This window comes from Eulemur rufifrons, chromosome 29, assembly GCF_041146395.1.
Source record: "Eulemur rufifrons isolate Redbay chromosome 29, OSU_ERuf_1, whole genome shotgun sequence".
Taxonomy (NCBI): Eukaryota; Metazoa; Chordata; class Mammalia; order Primates; family Lemuridae; genus Eulemur; species Eulemur rufifrons.
In genome coordinates, this window is record NC_091011.1 from 43,385,564 (window position 1) to 43,392,227 (window position 6,664).

A 6,664-nucleotide genomic window follows, 5' to 3' on the forward strand; every position below is an offset into this window, starting at 1 on the left:
TCCAGAGTATTTTGTCCTTGATTAAATATCAAAATTTAGTTTAGGTAGTTTTTTTTTAAGGATTGAGTACCTGAAAATTGGTGTTTGGCATCAGAATGATGAAGCACATCAGAGGTGTAGGAAGTGAGACTAGTCAGGCAACTGAAAAAAAAAAAATCTTTATGGAATTTTATAATCCATAGGGTTTTTTTCTTTTGATCTTCACAATGCCCTACCTTGTGAAGCAGGCGGGGGGTGGGGGGGTGGGCGAGTCTATTGTAAATATTTTATCAGATAGATAACAGTCTATTAGTAAGTTAGGAAGTAAAAGAGGCCAGGGTTGCAATAGCTAACAGGTGGCAGATACAGAACTAGAATCCAGGTTTCCTGCATAATATTTTAGAAAATGCATGAGTTCTGATGTGTTCAAGGTTTGATAATATAGGTCACTTACTGGATGTGTATTATCAAGTTTCAAAACAGCCTGGTAACAGTTTTCTTGCACCATCAAATGGAAAGAATACTGCAGGATCAAACGGAAGATTAAATAAATATGATTAATATAGAGGTGATGATCAATAATGGGCAATATGGGTCTTGCTCTTGCTCAGGCTGGTCTTGAACTCCTGACCTCAAGTGATCCTCTCGCCTCGACCTCTCAGAGGGCTAGGGTTTACAGGTGTGAGCCACCACGCCCAGCCTTTTTTTCCTTCTTTACTGAGCCATGCTACTGCTTATATGGAAGTTGCCTTACTTTCTCTTAATAATTAATGCATTTATGGTGCTTACTATTTATTAGACATTGTTCTAAGCTGTTTATATATCTTACTTTAATCTTCACTACAACCTTGAGCCTACTTAATGTCATCTGCATTTCACAAGTGAAGCAACTGAAGCACCAGGAGGCTGAGTAGTTTGCCCATAGTCACTCAACTGGGAAGCAGCAAAAAACTCCTCAAAGATAGGAACTATTCTATTCCACTTTGATTTCTCTTTCAACAGCACCTAATATAATATAGTCTGTTTCACACAAGTGCTCCCTGAATTTTTGTTGAATGGTTACATAGAGAAATGAATTAGTTTTATTGATATAGACATAAATGTTTGTTAGTGATGACTCCCTTTTTTCTCCTGTAATTTTCATATTCACTTTCTAATCTTTTAATTTTAAAATTTAAAAATTAAGGGGTACAAATGTTTTGGATTACATGGATCACTTTTGTAATGCTTGAGTCCTGGCTAAAGGTGTGCTCATCACTCAGTGTTCACAGTAACCATTAGGTAGGTTTTTGTCCCTCCTCTTCTCCCACCTCCCTGGTTGATTTCCACTGAGTTTTACATCCCTCTGTGCACATGCGTAACTCATCAGTTCCAACTTAATAGTGAGTACATGTGGTGTTTGTTTTTCCATTCTTGAGACACTTCACTTAGGAGAATGGTCTCCAGTTCCATCCAGATTGTTGCAAAAGGTATTAATTCACCTTTTTTATGGTTGAGTAGTACTCCATGGTGTGTGTGTGTGTGTGTGTGTGTGTGTATACACACACACATACACATATCCATATTTTTATTAATCCACTCATGAAATAATAGGCACTTGGGTTGATTCCACATCTTTGCAATTGTGAATTGTGCTGCAATAAACATTCGAGTGCAGGTAGCTGTCTTTAATGAAAAGTCTTTTTTTCCTTTGGGCAAATACCCAACAGTGGGATTGCTGGATCAAATGGTAGGTATACTTTCAGTTCTTTGAGGAATCGCCATACTGTTTTCTATAGAGGTTGTACTAATTTTCAGTCCACCAACAGTGTAGAAGCATTCTTTCCTCTCTCCATCCAGGCCAACATCACTTGTTTTTGGACTTTTTGATAAATGCCATTCTAACTGGGGTAAGGTGATATCTCATTGTGGTTTTAATTTACATTTCCCTGATGATTAGTGACATTGAGCATTTTTTCATATGTTTATTGGCCATATGTCTATCATCTTTTGAAAAGCTTCTGTTCATGTCTTTTGCCCACTTTTTAATAAGGTGGTTTGTTTTTTTTCTTGCTTCGCTTGAGTTGTTTGTAAATTCTGGTTATTAGCCCTTTATCAGATGTGTAGCTTGTGAATATTTTCTCCCATTCTATAGGTTGTCTGTTTGCTCTGTTGATTGTTTCCTTAGCTGTGCAGAAGCTTTTTAGTTTAATCAAATCTCACGTATTAATTTTTGTTGTTGCCATGATTGCCACTGAGGTCTTTTTCATAAATTCTTTGCCTAGGCCAATATCTAGAAGAGTTTTACCTGCATTTTCCTATAGAATTCTTATGATTTCATGCCTTACATCTAAGTCTTCTATCCATCTTGAGTTAATTTTTGTGAGTGGCACAAGGCAGAGGTCCTGCTTTATTCTTCTGCATGTATCTAATCATTTTTCGAAATTCAGTTCCATTTGAAACAAAATTGTAGATGTAATGATGGTCAGCATTTTTTATTAGGCCTTGGCTTAGAATTGCCATGGGATGCCATGTGCCTTCATCCTTTTCCCACTAAATGTTTAATTCAGAGGACTGTCATAATGCACCAGCACCCTTTTGAAAGGTGTATGATATATTAATAATGCCTTTTTATGACATGTTGTGGTCTGTGCTGTATTTTTAAAAGACAGTCATATCTTTTCTGTCTCACACTTGCCAAGTTGGAAGAGGGAACATATCTCACCATTTTGAGAAAGAACTATTTATACCATCCTCAGTCTACTCACGTATACAATGCTGGGGGATTGGCCTTGGTTTTTCTAGCTACCTTAATGGCTCCTGTTGTACTCTATCTCTAAATCTTGATTTGGGTCTACTAGACTCTATCTTGAGTTTACTTATTGCTTTATCCGTGTATTTTCTTTAGTAATCTCATTCAGTCTCAGTTCTTTTGAAAAAAAAAAAAATTCCGTGAGTATGATTTCAAATCTCTATTCTTTGTTTTGGCCTGTCCCTGAAACTCCAAACTTATGTATTCAACTATTAACTTGATTGCCTCTCCAATGTCTAAGTATCTTAAAGGCAACTTAGTGAAAACAGACGTCTTGATTATCCTTCTCAAACCTGATCTTTCTTTCCTCCAGTCTTCCGCATCTCAGCCTTTTCTACCCAATTGTTGAAGCCAAAAATAAAGTGTCCTTGAATCTTTAGTTCTTTCAGTGTCCAGTCTATTAGCAAGCTCTGTCAATAGACTGAGCAATGTAGTTGATAACACTGCTTGCTGACTCAGCATCCATTCCCCCCTTCCTCCTTCCTAGCAGGTCCTCCTCAGCTGTCCATCCTTATTTCACATAGGCCATGTGACACAAGGCAGGCCAGCACCATTCCCAGCTCACGGTGGGCTCTGCTTAATGTTAAACTAATCCTGTTAACTCCATCTCCCTTGCAAGTGATTGGATAAGGTATAGACAGCTTCAAATAAGTTTGGGCCGATGAAACAGAAAAGGAGTTAGGCCGGGGAATCCAGCAAAGAACAATCCTGCCTTTGTCACAAAGCCACCATCTCCCTCCGAATGTAAATATGGGAGCATCTAGTCTCAAATGCCAGTGGCAGTCATCTAACAACCATTTCAGTTTGAGGATGAAGATGATTAATGTGGAAGAATGTGATTCTTTGATAATGTCATTGAGCCTGCGGTAGGACTAGGATTCCTGTAAAATAAGGCTACAAATTTCCCTATTAAGGCATCTTGGGGTGGGTGTTCAGTTACTTGCACCCAGAAACATCTTAACTGGTATATTCAGAATCTATTTACTCCCCTTACTAGTACGGCTCACTAGGATCTACTGCAATGATCCTGTAACTGGTCTCCCTATTTCTACTTTGTGTGCCCTACCTACAGTCTATTCTGGAAAATGGGGATTTTATCACCCTTTTCCTTAAATGCCATCAGTGCTTCTTAAAGCAGCATAAACTCTAAACTGCTTATAAAGCCCAATGTGGTCTGATTTCTGCCTATCTTGTTGACACCACTTGATTTTCAGTATTATCAGAGTAAATCAGAGATAAATCACCTAAGCAGAAAAATGACTAAAATACATACAGTTGCCCGAACATGCCAGGTGCCTTTGTGCCAGTTCCCTGGAATGCTTCCCCTCCTCATCTCACAAGTCAGGCCTTCCCTGATCATCCAGTCTGAAGTATCAACCTGGTTGTTCCATAAGACATTATCTATTAAACAATGCTTTAAAATTAACCCCCCAAAATGGTGAACTAATACCCTTTGTAACAACCTGGATGGAAATGGAGACCATCCTTTTAAGTGAAGTATCACAAGAGTGGAAGAACAAAAACCATATGTACTCAACTACTAAATTGAAACTTACAGATCAACACTCACGTGCACATATGGTAGTAAAACTCAACAGAAATCAAGCAGGTGTGAAGGGGAAGGAGGGGATGGGTAAATTCACACCTAATGGGTACAATACACACTATATGGGTGATGGACACACTTAAAACTTTGACTCAAAACTGTACAAAAGCAATTCATGTAGCCAAAACGTTTGTATCCCTGTAATATTCTGAAATAAAAATAAAGGGGAAAAAATGCTCTGTAACACTCCCTGAGGTTTTGTTTGTTATTGCATTGCAAATGACCACCTAACCTCCTTTTGTGTCAGAAACTAATGGCAAACCATGGTCAGAACATTGATTTCATTTTGCTCTCCATATCATTGCCTTAGGGATTTGACAGATTGTCAGAAAGATTGATACAAGGATAAATTTCATTTATAGCAGCTATGGTTTGAATTCACTGGTCAGGTGGAATAATTATCATTCTAGTTCCTCCTTCTCATGTTCCATAGCTGACATGGAATTGACTGAAGCTTATATTCCCACTCTTCATTGCCCCTTGGCTCCTGTCTAGTAATCAGGAATTACTAAAACAATATTGGCGATCATAGCAAGGTAAGATGACTTCATAAAGCAGATGACTATTAGCGATAGTCTTGCAGCTTTTCCCCAGTGAGGGTAATATTTAGAATTACAGGAAGGACCATTAGCCAGTGGTGCACAGAATATTTAGAACTACCGATTGTCATCTTCACCTGGACCAGCACACTTCAGTTTACGGCATAACACGGTATTTCTCCTCTTAGTTATTGTTTTTTGTTGTTGTTGTTTATTAATGGTCTCCTATTTTAGGCTGAATTCCTTAAGAGTAGAGCCCCTAGTGTATTCATCTTTGTATCCCCTTGTCTTAGTTTGGGTTCGCTCAGAAGCAGACTTAGGATAGAGATAAGTATTCAGATGTGAGTAGTTTATTACAGAGATGATAGGAGAGTGGGGAAATGAGGCAGGAAAGTGGGGAACTAGTAAAGAGTATGTATCAAGCAAGTTGCCAGGATGAGCACTTTAGAAGGCACTAGACAACATATCTTAGAGTTTTCCCATCCAAAGGGCAGGGGAGCCAGAGTAATTACCATCTTCAGTCAGTCAGCGATTGAGGATTACTCTGAGAAGGAAGTTCCCCAGTATCTTCTGGTATGGCCCATGTGCAGGCAGCGTAGGCTCTGGCTACCAGGGAAAGTATTCAGGCAGAATCAGTTGCTGGCAGTTGGAAAAATAACTGGTCTGCCTGGAAATGGCAAATGATGAGAGCATGAGGGCAGGGTACCATCTGCTGCATCCTTTGGTGTATCTTAAGTATTTACTATAAAGTGAATCTTGAAACCACTGATCAGAAGATCAGAAGAAAGACCGGCAGAATCAGCATAGACAGGAAACAGTAGAGACCTTTTATAACAATGAGAGATGGCCTTTGCCTTCCTTCTTAGTTGTGAGGCACAAATCCATAAAATAAGCCATTTCATGTCTAATTGGTTGTACCCAGACAATTCAAACCTTATGTCCTGCCAAAAGAGGTCAGTAGGATCACTAATGACTATGAAACATACGTTTTTGTTGCTACCTATGGTGAAATGTCTTCCAGAAAAATTTTCCTATCTTTTTGCTTTGACCAAAATATGGCATCGTTAAAGCCTAATAACTATTCAACAAGTTGACCACATGGATCTTGTTTATATTTTCAAGATTAATCCCTTGCTTAATGCAAAATGATGTGCTTTATCTACATTAGAGTTCCTAAATAAAGATGACTTTAGCAAGGATGGTTGAATTTTTCAAAGCTCATATTCAAAGGCTTATGGTTGATATTTTATATCTAGAAACCCAAGGTCCAAGTTAAAAGGATGTGTCTTAATAATTTTGATGATATTATTTCCAAGCCGAGGAATGGACACAACATTCATTTTATGAGAAGAGTGGTTGCTTCTTTCTGCTAAGGCTAAGAAAGTCACTACCGTAACCACAGAGATGACAATTTGTGTTTATGTCATTTAATATCTTTCAGTCATTTCCCCTTTGGTGATTTTAAAAAAGGTATATGCTAAATTACTTTGGCTTGGGAACATAAGCATCATTCCTCTGAAGTAAGGCTATAGGAAAAAAATTATACAGAAGAAAGATGACTTGCTAAAGTTTATCAAAATTATAAGCAAACTTTAAAAGCTATTGACTTATATGTTGGAGAAATTTCTTCATATTTTATAATTTAGCTTGTTAAATAAGTCATGTAAAAGGTTTTGGAAGTTTTCACTGATACCATAGTCTTAGTCTATGGTATCAGTAATTTAGAGGATTAATTAAATGCTGTTAGAT